At 39.8% G+C, this 17,703-nt stretch overlaps 1 protein-coding gene across 14 annotated transcripts in view; it reads left to right on the forward strand.

The window, feature by feature from the left end:
• SGMS1 (sphingomyelin synthase 1) overlaps positions 1-17,703 on the forward strand; it is a 295,457-nt gene that overhangs the window by 212,453 nt on the left and 65,301 nt on the right. The window contains exon 4 of one of the 14 annotated variants that reach the window (XM_082423835.1): positions 9,117-11,403. The exons of the other annotated variants lie outside the window; for them this stretch is intronic. The gene's annotated coding sequence lies outside the window, so the exon portion shown is untranslated. The remainder of the gene's footprint in view (positions 1-9,116; positions 11,404-17,703) is intronic. 14 annotated transcript variants of the gene reach the window in all.

A 17,703-nucleotide genomic window follows, 5' to 3' on the forward strand; every position in this document is an offset into this window, starting at 1 on the left:
TCATTTTAAATTAGGGAAATTAGTCCTTTCTGATATGTATTGCAAATATTTTTTCCCATGTTATATATCCTGTCTTTCACCGTTCATTGAAAATATTGTTATTCTGTGTAAGGAATATAAAACATGTTCTCTTTTAAAAAAGAAATGAAAGGAGGTTGGGGGTTAAGAAAAGTTGGCCACACTATCTGCTGTTTTTGAGGCCTGGTAGTTGTAGTTTGGGACCAAAGTTATTTCCACGAATCCTAGTGTGTCTCATAGCCCTGGAGACCCCATACCGTCTTATTTACACCAAGACCACGGATACCAACCTCCTCTTTCTTTGTGTTCACATGGTTACCTGTCTAGACCGGCCAGTCAGAGATAATTATATCTATTCTCTTGTGACTAGAGTGTTGCTAAAACAATATTTTTTTAAATCCAATTTTAAAATAATGAATAGATCAAGAATGGCTATCCCTCCACATTTCTTCAAAGGACAGACTTCTCATCTGAACATATAAACTTTAAGATTCTGGTTAACAAAAATTGACTGTATAAAAGCACGTTACGGGCTTCCCTGGTGGCGCAGTGGTTGAGAATCTGCCTGCCAATGCAGGGGACACGGGTTCGAGCCCTGGTCTGGGAGGATCCCACATGCCGCGGAGCAACTAGGCCCGTGAGCCACAAATACTGAGCCTGCGCGTCTGGAGCCTGTGCTCCCCAACAAGAGAGGCCGCGATAGTGAGAGGCCCGCGCAACGCGATGAAGAGTGGCCCCCGCTCGCCGCAACTAGAGAAAGCCCTCGCACAGAAACGAAGACCCAACACAGCCAAAAATAAATAAATAAATAAATAAGATTACTATTAAAAAAAAAAAAAAAGCACGTTACGTATACTGTAAACTGTGACTCAGCCTAAATCCAAGGAAAAGATTTGACTAGTTCTTTCCCAGAGAAGATTTTAAGGATTTCCTGAAATTTCGTATAATCTATATTTATGTACTTATTCATACATACGGAAAGCCTTTTAATGGTATCCTCTAAAGGGCAATATTATGGTACAGTATTTTCCTGGTTTGACCTACAGTCCTGCTCTCTGAAAATAGCAATAAATCTTAATTTCCAGTAGGATCCTGGCCTCTTTTTCATGCCATTTGACCTGAGATGAGGTGTCTAATGGCTTTGTTTACTCTTCATAGTTCTATGAAGGCAGTTGATTCCGTTAAGTTGAATTTACTGAAATAAGGCCCTTATAATAGGAAGATGGATTTATTTTTGAGAAAGGTAATGCTAAGCTTTGACTTCTGCAACTATTCAGTAACATTCAGTGCAAAAATAATTGGACATCAGAACATTAGAGAACCAGCCATTGTTATTTTGAATGATCATGGTGCTTATTAAGCCTTCGTTTCAGTGCAGACTGCTGAAATAATTGATGATGTCATTAATTAGTTTCGACCAGATAAATTTTTGGTAGTTTCGTAATGGCACCTTTCTAAACAGGATATCAAAATGAAAGATAAATGGAGATGTTTAAAAATGCCTAGCTGTGTCAAAGGAAAGCTCACAAATGATTTCTTAGGCACAATAGTTTTGTACCACTTTAGTCCACCTTGCATCCTTAGCTTTAGCTTATAAATCAAGTTGACTAAATAAGGCTGACAGAAATTCATTTGTGAATTTGTCTTTGACATCTTATACAGGAGGATAAATGAATAAGACGAATGGAATCTACTTTGAAGAATGAGTTTCTAAAAGCAGGAGTGTCTGTCATTAGTTCCACTCAGTGAGGGCGGGTCTGCAGGTGAGATCCTGGTGCCTTGTCGAAAGGCTCCAAGCCGGCCCTGGAGAAACTAAGCAAATGAAAAATAAAATGCTAATATCAACAGTGACCGTTGTAAAAAAAAAAATAGATACTTCAAGAAAATACAGGACCTTTTGTGGGGTATTTTTGATTAGGTGGTATAAATTTTCAGTGGTGTGTAGACTTTTTGGAGGAATGCTTTGCAGTTGAAATGAAAAGTGTGAACCACTTGAGAATAAAACTAGTAGGCTTTACAGTGAGTGGGAAAGCAGAGGCTTTGGAAATGGAAGTTTCCGCATTTGGTTCTCATGCTGCCGCTCACAGGTGTTCCCGAATAAGGAATACACGCTCTCCGAGCCCCAGTTTTTTTAATTTGTAAAAGCGGAGATTAAAATACCTACCTCGAAGAGTTTTGAGAGAAATAGATGAACTTGGTAGATAATAATCACTCGACAAATATGTGCCCTCCCTTTAAGGAGGTTTCTGGTATTGTGCAGATGGAGAGGGCAGCTGTTGATAAAGATCTGCGGCATCGCTGATGTTGAAAGTACCTCTTACAACATCAGATATGGGAAATGGGGCTAGTTTAGAACTTGCTGTTTTTCAGGAAGGCAGAGAGATGTGCTCTTAGAACGTGACAATTAATGATTTTTCCCATTGCTGGTTCAAGTGTCACATAATTGCCCCTGGTTTATGTTGTATGTCTCGAGATGTGGCCACAAGTCCCACTGAGGTCAGTTATAGGCGTAAGTATTTATATCGGAGCGTTTGTGTTTCTGGAGTCCTCTGCCGTTGGTCTGGTCACACACGCTAATTATCGCCACCGGGAGACAGTGAAGTTCCCTTGGCGGAGGCTGCATTATGAATTGGTCACCACACACTGAGCCAGAACACTTGGGAGCTTCCCGTCCAGGTACCCTCTGGCCTCGGTGCAGCTCACAGGGAGGTTGGTGACATCATTATTGGTCATAAGACAGACTCTGATGACTGCCCAGACTTTGATCAGTGCCTGATGCATCCTGCTCCCATACTCGTATTGAACATACTTGAGGCAATGGAACAAAAGGTCAGTGCATGTGATTTTATACTTCTTTCTTTTTCCCCACAAAAGTAAAGTTTCTCTTCATGTTTTTTTTTTTAATCTTACTAATAATGTACTGATATACATGCTGATGAGCACTAACTGGGAATACTTATTTTGTACTGCTCTCTAAGTGCCTTGTGTATATGATATACTGAGTTAATCCTCATAAGCTATGGTGTAGGTGCTATTATCCTCGGTTTACGGAGACAAAAAGCTGTGGCGCAGAGTGGTTGAGTAATTTGCTCAAGATCTCACAGCAGTAAACAGAAGGGCCAGGATTTAAATCTGGGTCATCTCTTGACTACTACTATACCAGCCTTCCTACCCTGTAAGAAAATAAAGACAGTTACAAAGAACATTAAAAAAATATATAAATCCCATCTATCCAATGACAACCATTCTCAGCACTTCGGTGCACTTACTTCCAAATCTCTTCCTTGAACTTTGATGGAAAATCCTCTCTTCCCATTTCTACTTCCAAGGGCTAATGAAACATTGCGAACAGCTTGGTATTTATTTTCCCAAATATACATGCAAACACACGCACATGCATAGATAATCTACACCCGTTTCTTAATGTCCTACCATATGCATTGTTCTGCGAGGCATTTTTTCACTCAGGATATGCTGGACATATTTCTATATGTATTGTATATAATCTAACACATATATTTCGATCGTCTACTTAGTATGGATTGCACTACTTTCAGAGGATGACTGCACCATAATTTCTTCCAGTGTACCGCTTTCATTGATGGACATTTAGATTGTTGTCCCATTTTCCCTACACCATTTATAGTAGCTGCATATATTTTACTGTATGAAAGTACTATAATCTAACTAATTTTCCTCTTATGAGATTCAGGTTGTTAGAAGGTACTAGGATGAACATTCTCACAAATGAGGATGTGAGTACATCCTTACTTAGTTACTTCCCAGCCCCAACCAAAATGCCAAGACCGAATGATCACCCAATCACTTTAAAAAAAAAAAAAAAAAAAAGGAAAAGAAACTTTATTGAGGTATACCTTACCTACTGTAAAATTCACCTCTTTTAAGTGCACGGTTCAGAGATTTTAAAAATTTACCAAGTTAAGCAACCAGCACCATAAACCAGTTATAGAACATTTTTATCAGTCCAATGAGATCCCTCTTGCCCTTTTACAGTTAATCCCTATTCTCATCCCCAGCCCCAGGCAACCACTAATCTACTTTCTGTTTCTACAGATTGGTCTTCTCTGGACATTTCATATACCCTATCACTTTTAAGAATTTAATATCCATGAGTAGTATTTCTTTTCTTATTCTTTTGATTTTGGCTCACATAAAACTCCTGGCTAGAATTGTTCATTATATTAGGGCTTAGTTCTGTCTTGAATAATACAAAGAATTATCATCATCATTATTATCATCATCATTGTCATTTTTTTAAAAAATATTTATTTATTTATTTGGCTTCATCAGGTCTTAGTTGCAGCACGCGGGCTCTTCGTTGTGTTCCGTGGGCTTCTCTCTAGTTGTGGTGTGTGGGCTCCAGAGCACGCGGGCTCAGTAGTTACAGCGCGTGGGCTTAGTTGCCCATGGCATGTGGGATCTTAGTTCCCCGACCAGGGATCGAACCTGCGTCCCCTGCATTGGAAGGCGGATTCTTAACCACTGGACCACCAGGGAAGTCCCCATCATTATTATTATTATTATTATAAATTTTTGTCTTCTGTTCCACAGAGACAAACTGCAGTTGTTAGGGTTCCTCAGTAATGCTTGCCATATCAAAAGAGAACTGTTGGGTGGTTTTCAGCTTGTTTAATTTCTTCATGTGGTGGCTTGATAGTAATGGGGATTCTTGACTTAGTTTGATTGAGAATATGTGCAGGTTTCACAGAAGACATGTTACCAAGACACGACAAGAACTTACCAGAACCTCACCTTTGAGAAGTGATACCAAAAAGTTCTCAGTCGTGATATCCCAAACCAGTTTTGGGTGCTAATGGTTACGTTCAAATTGCTTAGAAAAGTCGTGCAACCCGTTTGGACTAAAAACTCTGTAGTGTTAAAATAACTTAAAAATTTTAAAAGTTAAAGTTGCTATTAAATTGATTTTATAAACTATTTTGAATTAAAAGCTGATAATTTAAAATTTAGGATAATTTCAATATTTAATATTTCAATATCTGATAGTTCCTGTAAATATTTTAGATGCCTGCTCCCTGCATTTGTAGAGCTGTGAAGAATCTGATTATTTTTATATCATCTGTTTTGGGGTTTCCATTTGAAGTGCATACATATTTACTTGTAATTCTTATTTCAAGTAATTATCATTGCCCAAAGACCTTTATTTTCTAAGAAGCTCAGAGAGAGTAGAGAAATAACCAACAAGTCTGCCTCTTTTATTAATGAGAAAAAAAATGCAGTATGATATTAACTGTATTCTAAAATATTTGTTAGCACACCAGAGCACAAAGACCAGGTGTGGGGTTATTTCTGTGTGTAGTCTTTTGAAATGTATCTAGTACATAGTAGAGGTACTCCCAAGTTATACACTGAAGAGAAGTGCAACGATTCAGCATCGCAATTCTCAGATGCCACTTCTTGAGGTGGATTTCATCACCATCATCCCTCCATAGGCCCAAAACTCATTTGTTTTTAGTGGCTTCTTTATGATTAACATATGTGGAAGAGAAAAGCTTTTTCTTTAAAGGAAATAACTGATTTATCTTGAATACCTTTGAAACCTGAACGGTTGCTTAGGTAACAGCTGTTGCATTTTATGATCTTTGGCATATGGCAAAGGCAGCTTTCTCAACTTGTGTTTGTCTTCCAAAGAGAAAATCAAAGCAATGTAGAGTAGTTGATGCTTACCCAGAAAAGATAACTCATGTGCACAGAGGCAAAGAGTTGTAGAAATCTAAATAAACCCAGACACTTTGTTCTTCAGACCTTTTAGAAATTGATTGTCTCTTTCACGGAAGGGGGAGTAAGCTGTGATCAGAAGTGTGTGTCGTTGGAATGTTGTTAAACATAAGCTAGCTGTATCCCCTTTTCTCTCCTTTCTCCTTTGGTTTGGTGTCATGGCCGTCTCCTTTCATTTATGAACTAGAGCAGGCCACTCCCGTACTTAATCTTTCCTGTACTCTTCAGTGCCTTCATCTTGCTTTACTGTGTGTGTGTATGATTCAAGATGCAAGATCCTTCTCTTGAACTGGGTAGTGACAGTAGAAACAGACACTGCCCATGACCACGTATCCTACCTGGTACCCACAGAACACCCCACCCTGAGTGAGCTCTCATCTAGGTGTTTGCTCTTTGCAAAGAGCGTACAGTTTGGATCTCTAAATCTAGCAACTACATCAGAGATCTTAGATGATCAGATTCACTGCAAGAGAATGGGTTGGGAGTATTGATGTAAAGAGGATAAACTGACTATTTTCTGGGGGTGTTTGTTTGTTTGTTTGTTACTGCCTTTGATCTTACAGTACATTAATTTTGAGTAAATTTAATAAATCAACCGATGTTCACATTTTGAGTGCCCCATATTTTCACAAAAGTGTGCATTTATTTACAAGTGTGTACCTTGTAAATAATGTTACCTTGCCCTATACAGCTTTCTTCATAACAGAGCCCCTGAGCTGCTGCTTAGGGAATCATTGAGGTGTGGGAACCCAGATACTTTTGGGACGTTATCTTTTTGTTTTTTTTAAAGAGCTCCTGACTTATTTATTTATTTATTTATTTTAATTTTTTGGCTGTGTTGGGTCTTCATTTCTATGCGAGGGCTTTCTCTAGTTGTGGCAAGCAGGGGCCACTCTTCATCACGGTGCGCGGGCCTCTCACTGTCGCGGCCTCTCTTGTTGCAGAGCACAGGCTCCAGATGCGCTGGCTCAGTAGTTGTGGCTCACGGGCCTAGTTGCTCCGCGGCATGTGGGATCTTCCCAGACCAGGGCTTGAACCCGTGTCTCCTGCATTGGCGGGCAGATTCTCAACCACTGCGCCACCAGGGAAGCCCCAGGAACCCAGATACTTTTAAGAGAATCTTTGGGTTCTTAAATTGGGGGAGGCACAGTGTGAAAAATAATACCATTTGGAGGATGTGGTACGTGGTGGGGTCGGATGTGAGGAAGTAGACTGCTAAAGGCAGCCATGATTGATTGAGCACCTACTGTATGCCTGGACTGTGCTAGGTGCTTTGCAACTCTTTATTTCATGTAATCCTGTGAAGTAGGTGGTGTTATCCTTGTTTTTATATACAGGGAAACTGGCTTGGAAAGGCTGTTAATTTTCCCAAAGTCACAGATGGAGTTTAAATCTAGTTCTTACTACTTTTTAACTCATTTGCTTTCAGACTGACCTGTTCCTTGCTATCTCTGGTTACAAAATATCTCCCCCTCTACAGTCCTGTGTTTTTTGTTTTTTGTTTTTTGTTTTTGTTTTTTTTAACTTCCTTTTTGTATACTCTTAAACTGCTACCACTTATGGATAGATCTTCTGAAATGCAAACATCCTAGAGAAAAGAAACACCTTTGTAGTGTAAGTTGACCTTTGCCTTACTTTGCTCAGCTCCTAGCTGAGCATACTAGGACTTGAGATAAAGGCGGTTGTAAATGCAAAGGAGAGAGGAGAAGAGGCAGTGTTTAACCTGGGCCACCAGGCAGGCAGCCCTGGGAGCCTCCTTTGCAGAGCCTAGGGAAGTGCAGACTCCAGAGAACATGACCACTGAAAGGGGGGTGAGATTTCATCAAGGCAAACTGTCTCCCTTTCATTTTTGTTCAAGTTCTTTATCAAGGAAAGAAGGAAATAGAAGGGGAGAGTCCAGACCTTGGTTTAGTTCCTTAGAGAAAGCTTTGTCAAATACAAATACAATTAGGACCCCTAGTTGGATGATTAATCATTTGAGAGTGGAAATAATGAAAAATGACACATGCCCACCATAAACATTTTATTAAACTTAGAAATATCAACGCTCAGAATCGGTTAGTCTTTCATTTAGTGTCAAGAGTGTTCCTTTGGATATGGGTTCTCTGTTTTGTGTTCCATAATTGTCTTTCCCTCACAAATCATAGTCACGACGCACCATCGGTGATGTCCAGTCTTTATTTCTTTAAATCCAGAACATCAAAACTTTCAAAGCAGCTCAGTACTGAATCCGTCCAGATATTGAGAAGTCATGTTTTCCCCTTAGAATATTAACATTATCTCGAATACACCTAATTTTTCAGCATTTTTAGCTATTTTCATTTATCAAGTGTTTCTAAAGCATTCAGTTTAGTTTTATAGAAACAACAGGTCACTTTTTTTCAGATTCGAATTTCATTTATTACTTAATATTTTGTTAAATTATGTAATAACAGAACCAAGTACAAGCTGCACAAACAAGTTGAGAGCAAATGTAACTTAAGTCTTGATAAGCATTGCACGTCGACCAGTGGGAACAGAGTTGTCAGGCTTGTCTTAGCTAATTCCAGTCAGTGACAGTGACTGGTTACTTAGCCATCCACATGCTTTAGTGTGTTGTGAGGGAGGGGTTAATCTAGTCCCAGATTGGTGAAGGTATCCAGGGGACCCCACCAACCCGTTACTATGCTTTTTACTATGAATTGCATCTCGAGTTGTAAAAATTCAATATACTAATCATAACAGTAACCCATGAAGGCGTTTTAGTATCTAATCACAAAAAAGTAGCCATGTGGCTAGAGAGAGCAGGGCATGGAGTTTGCCATCACCTCAAGGTTTGCTGTCTCTTGATATCCCTGGATTCAAGGGATAAGCTCATGAGTTAGATGTGAGCCAAAACTCCCAGCTCACTCAAGTGCTTCTCCCAGGCTCTTCCTGTTACATAAGGCCTAAAAGGAGTCCATGCAGCTTACAGTGTTATTCTACATAGGATAATTAGTTCTCAAAGTATAACTAGTTCATGTAGTGATTTGTTAATTTGGTTCATTACTTGATTCACTTTTAAGAAGCAGTCATTAACTTCATTATTTTTACTTTTTAGTTAGGCAGAAAAAATTCATACCAGTCATTACTTGCTAAGCCATTTGGTGTTGAATGTAAAGCAAAAATCTAGAAAAAAAGCAACTTTGGCTTTAACAGCCTGAACGTTGGGGTCAAACTTGTCTTGCTTTCCTGCCCCCCAAATTAAATTAGCTATGACTTAAAGCAGAACGTATAGATAGCTATAAAAAACTTGGGTTGTTTTTTGCTATTTCATGTTTATTTCGCATTACCTCAGATTTATTTTGATTTCCATTTCTTAGTGCCTGATAACCAAACTTTGTACAGACCTCTTGAAAGACCACGCCCTCCGAGAAAATTCACACTATTGAAAGTTATGGATAACTGAATGGCAAGAGGAGTTTCTTAGTGGATGTGGTTCTTGATCAAGTCTGGACAAATTCTGCCCTGTCATGTGTCATAAACTATGGTACAGAACGCATACGAAGTGCCAGGGGAAAACCAGCATTATGCCATCACCCACATTACCATCCCTGACTCTCGTCTCTCTTGAAGAAGGAATTCACGTGGCTGGTGATGGACGTATTGATTTGGGATCCACGTAACAAACACTTAGACTCGTTAGATATCAGCACTGAATCTTTAGGTTCAGTCCAGTTTTAGATTTGGCTAAGGGATTCCTGGTGGGCGCAGCAAAATGAGAAACATCATAAGATGTTACCCATAAGATAAGAACTGACCAGTTTTTAAGGAAAGCAAGCTTCTTTTAAAAATTCAGAGAGGAACTTTCCTGGAGATCCAGTGGTTGAGACTCCACGCTTCCACGGCAGGGGGCACAGGGTTCCATCCCTGGTCAGGGAACTAGGATCCCACATGCCGCTCAGTGCAGCCAAAAAAAAAAAAAAAAGTTTCAGAGAGGAAGGATGTGAGAATGGAATGCAAATAATTTTCCCCTTTAACACAGAGGATTGGCTTACGTGGCAGTTTTCCCCCTGCTTTTGTGTGTCCATGTAGAGAGAGGATATATGACTCAGGGGGCAAAGGTCAAGAGTCTGGACATTTGGGTAATGAGTACCTTGCTCTGGGAAGATGACTGAGCACAGTGTCCCGAGGGCATGTAAGATCAAAAGAATCTCCTTGTTTGGGGGGACCTTTATCAGCTCACCTGCAAGATCTTATTAAGCTGTACTGTTCAGCCAGTGCTTTTGTTATCTGTATCGTGGATGTCCATACTAATAAAAAACATTTTGCCCAGAGAATCTTTTTTCTTGTTGAGGGACAGATATCAGAAAAGGTCCACAGTCTCTGTAACTATCCCTAGTAATTAGTCTCAGAACTCAGTGCCTTTATCAAAGGGAATTTCTAGAACGGTGTATTATTGCTTAACCCACCTCCTTATCTGCCATTCGTGGAGTTTCTCAGATATTTCCTGACTTTCTTGTCTGCCTCTGGATCAAAAAAGGAAATGTAGAGCCAGTGAGGAAATAGTTTAAAAAAAAAAAAAAAAAGAAAGGAAGAACAGAAAAAGAAACACAGAATAAAGCTTTAGTATGTATCTTTCCAATAAATGGGATGCGGTGTTTAGATTTTTATCATCCATCTAATGTAAGGTGTTCTTGCGTGTCACAGTTTGATCTTTTTGCCTCTTTTTTTTTTCTCTCCTATTGTTGACTTGACCTGGTTTCTTTACATAGAGAATCTGGAAATGTTTTCGTTCTTTGAGGAAAGAGCTATGCGTAAAAGCCCCACTGCCTGGGGGGACTGTAGGGTGGGTAATATCTGGGTGTACTTTCAGGGTCAGGTCTTACCTTGCTCAGGGAATGTTGTATGTGTGGGTAGGTTATTAAAGACATGGTGGTTTCACAATGTATGTGTATATCAACTCATCGTATTGTACAGCTTAAAAAAATTAAAAAAAATTAAGCAGTGGTAGCTCCAGTAGCTGTTGATGAATGCCTGAGGCTTGGTGAAAAGAACTTCTGTTTACTGTGAGTACTGGCTCTCTGATAAGCAGTTGTGTGTTTCATCCCACCACCCAACGTAGATTTTTTGATGTATTTATTTTATTTTTATTTCTTTTCTCTGGGTGCCTTATGTTTTTTGTGTGTGTTCGTGTGTAATTTTCAAAACAAAAATTGGGTTCATACTAAATTATGGCTTAAAAAACATTTTATAATGACAATTTTTGAAAATGTGGAGTGACTAGTAGCACACTCTATATCCTTATCACCCAGCATTAACAACTGTCGGCTTTCTCTGATTCTTGTTCTACCTTTCCCTCTGCCCTACTTTGTTCAGGGTCAGGGGAGGGAGAGAGGGGGCCAAAGTAAATCTCAGACATCATACCATTTCCTTCCCAATACTTTGTTCTCATGTTTGTTATTCAATTATTTACTTTTTGTCTGTTGACTTTTCTTTCTCTTGTTACTGAAATAACTCTTGGACTGTGCCCTGGTGGAGTTATAAAGGTGCACTCTTCTGGAAGCATTGTCCTCTGCATGGTGCTTGATGGGCTGGTCTTCAGGGATCCTGAGGAGGACAGCCCTGCTGGTGTGAAGTTCATGGTCCAGTTACTAATAGAACCCAGAGGTATGACTGCTGCCTCCTTAGCCTGTAGAGTCAGGTGTAAGGCTAGGCCTTCATTGAGTGATGTTACGTTTAGAAGAAGTAGACCAAAATCTAAGTCATAATGATTTGTATTATTTATTAAACTCATACAGAAACCATAGCTTTGGATAAAACTGTCTAAAGGATTGTGTCTAGATCCTATTTTGTTTCTGTAGTTACCTAGACAGGAAACTGTTGATATTACAATTTAATCATTTATAAATTTGCCATCCTTTGGGTAATATAATAATCTGTGCAGCATTTCATGGTTTTGAAAGGTTTGTCATATTCAAGTCCAACAATAACATTGTGAGGGAGGAAAGATATTAAATTTCTGCCCAATTAATTCAAAAGAGAAGTTGAAAGATGGGAGGGGGTAGTCATTGACTTGACTTTAGGTCTTATGTCTCCTAGTCTAGAAGTCTTTCTGCTTTGGATGGTTTTTGAGTTGCTTTAGAATGTGTTGTGAAATTAGAACTTGCCTTTTCCTTTATACTTGAACATTTTTGTATCAAATGTTTGGGAAATTCACGCCACCTCGGATAAGGTCTTGGAAATGCTTGGGGAAGACTGTCCTCTTATTGGGTCTTATTCCAAGACGGGGCCAGGGCAGCAAGCACAGCGCTTTTGGAGCTGATTCCTAACACCACGGTCTCTCCCCCATGACATTGGTTTCCACCTCTCTCTAGTGCTATCCCAGACCCAGACCCAGACCCAGACCATGACCATCACCATCTTTGCCTTCATGCACTGGTTACTTTTGTGACAGAGTGGAATTAATTTGATCCTAAAATCTCTGAAATTTTTCCTGGGGACTAGAGATACTTGATCCAGTAGAGAAATTGTTTGGACATTCCTTCACCCCTGTAGGAATTTGTACAGGCATCAAATTTCCCAGTTCCTCTTAAAACATCTAGACATGGATATTCTGTTGGCTTAAATTCCCTGAGGGAATAGAGTGATTCTTCAGAGCTGATGCTTCAGGAAATTTTTATAGTAGCAATCTAAAAATGTATATACTTGTTTCTCCCAGAGATACTTTCTTTTCTTTCACCAGTTAAAATTGGTTTCCTGCTGAAGTGTCTTGTCTGCTGCAGGTGTCTTTTGTAAAACATGATTTATGCATTTGATTTATGGACATTACACATATATAAAGTATCAAGTGTTCTGAGTAAGAATTGAACGTAATTTCAGTGCAGATATTTTAACCGATGTTTATTATTCAAGGAATTCTTTGTGTAAAATAGGATAATCTGATTTTAGTATGAAGTTGCTTTGAAAAAATTAAGGGAAAGCCAAGCCAGCTAAAATCAGGAGGATGTGTATTATGGAAGATGTTAAACAATAGGCAGTACTGTTTTCAAACTTTTTTTGTTTGTTTAACATCTTTATTGGCGTATAATTGCTTTACTGTGTTGTGTTAGTTTCTGCTGTATAACAAAGTGAATCAGCTATATATATACATATATCCCCATATCCTCTCCCTCTCACTCTCCCTGTCCCATCCCTCTAGGTGGTCACAAAGCACTGAGCTGATCTCCCCGTGCGATGCAGCTGCTTCCCACTAGCTATCTGTTTTACATTTGGTAGTGTATATATGTCAGTGCTACTTTCTCACTTTGTCCCAGCTTACCCTTCCCCCTCCCTGTGTCCTCAAGTCCATTCTCTACATCTGCGTCTTTATTCCTGTCCTGCCCCTAGGTTCAGCAGACCTTTTTTTTTTTTTTTTTTTTTTTAGATTCCATATATATGTGTTAGCATACGGTATTTGTTTTTCTCTTTCTGGCTTACTTCAATCTGTATGACAGACTCTAGGTCCATCCACCTCACTACAAATATCAAACATCGTTAATCAAAACAGTTGGTTAACCACATGTTGTCATACCAAGGTTCTGGTCTTATCAAATAAATAAAAGACAGATCTGCAATGAGTGCATTAACCAATATGCAAATGGTGCAGCCAAAATAATTACTAAAGTGCTTACAAACAGTTTTGTTTATAAAAACAAAAAGCTTCATACAAAGTCTAATGAGATACAGGGCTTGTTAGAGGTTTTATGTTTTGTGGGCATAGCTGGACTAAGCATTTCTGCAAATGGGTGTGAGCCTCCAGACCCAGACAAGCTATGGGAGGGCTTTTGTTTGGGGGAGCCGGTAGTAGCTGTGTGCATGTTGGGTGGAGGTGGGGAGAAAGACACAGAAAGACTTCAGTCAAATCTTAGGCTCTCACTGAGAAACTGCTCTCACAGCCTGGTCTCAGCTTTGCTAGTCTTTGCCGTGTGATCTTGGGTAAAGCACTTGCTTTGATGACCCCAGTTTGTTTAGAATTTGAAGATTCAGCTAGAATCTAATTTTACAATCGGGGTGCTTGAATTCCCCCATATGTGAGGTAGTAGGTCAAGAGGTGTGAAGTAACATGATAAACACATATTTCTTAAAGATTTGGGCAAAGAAAGTGGTTTTTGTATGAATATAACCATTATTATAGAGAATACAAAAATACAAAATTTACATGTAATTTTAAGGTCAACTAAACATTAAAAATTGTCCTTCTTAAAAAGTTTGTGCATCCAGACTTTTGAGTGGCTATGTTTATCCTCTCTCTGCCCACAGGAGTCTTGGGAGAAAATGTTCAGAATGGTGGTTGATATCTTTGCCAGTTGCTAGATGCAATCTAAAATTTTCTTTCACTCTTAATTTATATTTACTCTTCCTCTTATAAGAGCCAATCATGGTCACTTTCCTTGTCAGTAATCAAGTGTTTTTGTTCTTTTGTCCATGTATGCAGTAGGTGACTTAGAACAGGGTGTGTCCTGTGAGCAGAGTAATTCCTATTATATTGGAAGAGATAGTCTCATTTGTTTCATTCATTCTGTAATATCCATGGAGTGCCAGCTCTATGCTAGGCACTGTTTTGGGCTTTTAATAAGTCCATTTTCTCTGTTTCAGTATTTAACTCTGCTAATATTTTGAGTAGATAATATATTCACATGGTTCCATGTTCAAACGGTAAGAAAGGATGTACAGTGACAAGTATACTTCTCATCCTCGCTACCCATCTCCACTCCCTGGAGTCAGCTCATATTGACTATTTTGAAGCTTTCAAGTCATATTTTATGTATATATTAGCAAATATGTATATATCTCCTTCCTTCCCTCTCTTTTAGACCCATGGTATTATACAGTACGTGTGAATCTGCTCCCTTGCTTTTTTCATTTAACAATTATATTTGCATTTTTTTTAAGCCCTGAAGCATGTACATCAGACTGTTAGCACTAGTTGTCTCTAAAGGATGGAGTTGAGGAAACTTGCTTGCCCTCCCTTCCCTGCTCCATCCCTCCCTCCCTCTCTTCCTCTCTTCCTTCCTTCCTTCCAGTCTAATTTGAATGTACTTCTGTATCGTTTGAATCTTTTATAAGGAGAATACATTGTTTTTGTAGTAAGGGGGAAAGTCCTTTTTGAAGAAAGAAAGAAATACCTTTGCCTAAGTGGTTGAGGAAAGTGAAACTGTGTGGAACTTCCTTCTCTAGGAAATTTACCCCCTGATGTGACCCACTGCCTTGTAGACGTGATTTGTGTTGAGGAATTGTCTCTGTGGTACACGCAGGTGGCGCCCTGGAGCGCGAGGGGCACTCCGGGAAGGAGGACCGTGTGCGCAGCTCAGGCTCCGCATCAGGCTCGAGCCCTGATGTTGTCTCCCAGCTGATGGAGGCAGGCTGGGCAGTGGACGTGTTAGCCTGGGCAGAGGGCGGAGGGGGTGGGAGACCCTCATGTTAGTTAGGGGCCTCTGCAGTGGTGGAGTGTTTGACCCAGAAGTACGCTCCTGAAGCCGCGCGGAAAGAAGAGAGACGAATTTGTCGGTAACAGGGCTTGTGGTGACAGTACACCTCATTTTAAGGAACTGAAAGCATGTTCCAGAGTCTTCTCTCGGCTTTACCCCATGGTTTAAAGGGAAGGGACGGCTTCCCACTAGGAGGCGTACTGCTCAGTAGTGGAGCACACAGACATTGGAGCCCAGTGGAGGAGCCCTGCTCCAGCGTGTGACCTTGAGCGCCTCACCTCACTTCTGGGGCCTAGGTCCTCACCTGTCAATAGGGATTCTTCACCCTTTTCGTAGGATTGCTTTGATTTCAATGAGCTTATAATGTAAAAAGCTTAGGTCCTGGTAAACTCTCAGTAATGTTAGCTAGGAGGCGGAGCAGGAGGGTGAGAATGCAAGTGAGTAATGGACCTTCCCTCTCACACGGGGGCCAGAAGCGTGCTGAGAAAAGACCTTGGACTCTTGATCCCGCTTAGTTCTCTGCTTAAACCGCCCTCTGAAAATTCAGTGCTCTTCAAAGTCATTTCTAGATCACTTGAGCCAGTGGTCCTCATCCCGGCCTGGGAGCCACAGCATCAGTCTCCATCTGGCAGATTGGTGTTTTCAGAGAACTACACATGCATGTTATTTTACCTCTGTGGCATACAGGTTCCCACTTTGGCACAGAGAGAACTTGGTGGGTGGCTGTTAACTTCCTGGACTCTGAGGTACGGATGCTGTAGGGCTTGGCTGGTAATAATAGTATCCTGTAGAAGACTGTTGTATCACATTATTGATTTTCTAGTTATCAATACTTCAACACTTAATGATGCTCTAATGCCTTTGTAACCAACATCTAAGCTCTATGGAGTAATACAGTACATATTTATTACTCTCTCATGTCTATGAATAATAATGTGGTTTTCCAAAGCTGAGGTTAAATCCACAAAGGCTGTGGTGCACTAGTTTTATGATCCTTCATATGATCTGACGGAGAAGTGTTTAAAATCCAGATCCCCCCAGGATTAATTTTACATTTACTTTATTTTTGGTTTCTTTAGGGTTAGGCTTATATTTTAAAAGGAGGGATATACTTTAACTACCGTATGTTACGTGTGTCCTAGAATTGCCCTCCTAGCTGTCTACAACTGAGTATAACAGCTGAGGCAGCCGCAGAAAAAAAAAGTTTGATGTCCTATGTCACAGCCTAAATATCCCTGCAAGAGATCCCAGCAAGCAGAGGGTAATGATTTTACAAGAGAGAACAAATGAGGGAGAAGCCTCCATGGCATATAGTAGGGAATTGGTTCTTGCATCATGGGGTTAACGTGTCAGAAATCAAGCACGAATGCCTTCATGTTCTCTGGCTGTACTTGCAATGCCAGTTTTTGCAATGGAAAGATGAGATGGAGTTAAGAGGGATGTGCTGTTGGCTCTTCCATGCCTTCCCCCCTCATCTGACATCTTTCCAACCTACTCCCACAATGCTCCAACCCACTTTTTTCCCCCAGATCTCATATTTCTTTATCTTAAGCCATAGTGATTATTTTGCAGAAAAAATAGTAACTTACTTAAAAAGTAATAATAGTGATTGATTTCATGGAACATGCATAAATTGCAGGCACTGAGTGCTTTACATATTTCATTTCATCTTCTTAACTTTATAACAGCTTCTTAACAGCTTTACAGGTAGTTTTGTCTTTACTGGACACTGCGGGAACTGGGGAAGTTAAAAAACTTGTCCATGGTCACATGACAGGAACCAGTAAAATGGGCATTGGAACCCAAGTCTACCTAATTCCAAAACTTCTGTTCTTAGTTTGGATTTTACCGTAACAATAGCTGCCACTTGTTAAAGACGTGTTCCAGAACCACCGCGTACAAAAACAACTTTCTGAGGGTACCAACTTAAACAAGAGATCAGGTTAACATTACACCCGATATGACATATAAACATCATGTACCCTTTGACACGATGTACTGAATAGGACACAACATCACTTCTGGGTATTCCTGCCAAAAATGTATAACTTTAATCATGAAAACATCTGAGAAACCCAAACTGAGAGACATTCTACAGAATAACTATTATTCTTCAATAGTGTCAAGGTCGTAAAGGCAAGGAAAGATTGGGGAACAGCCATGTGTTGGAGGAGATTAAGGAGACACTATAACTAAAAGATTGTGGGAACGGAAAGAGGACATCGGGGAAAATTGGTGAAATTCAAATAAGATCTGTTTTTAAGTTAATAATATTATAACATTGTTAATTTCCTGATTTTGATAACTGTGCTATGGTTATCTAAGTTGTTAACACAGGAGAAATGGGGTGAAGGGTATACCTCAGTTTTCTGTTCTGTTATTGCAGCTTTTATGTAAATCTAAAGTTATATCAAAAGAAAAAGAAAAAAATGTTTTAAGCCAGCTGAGATCGATATTAATTCTCATTTTAGAGATGAGGCAACAAGAGATTCAAATGTTA

The sequence above is a fragment of the Balaenoptera physalus genome, assembly GCF_965194825.1.
Source record: "Balaenoptera physalus genome assembly, chromosome: 14".
Lineage (NCBI taxonomy): Eukaryota > Metazoa > Chordata > Mammalia > Artiodactyla > Balaenopteridae > Balaenoptera > Balaenoptera physalus.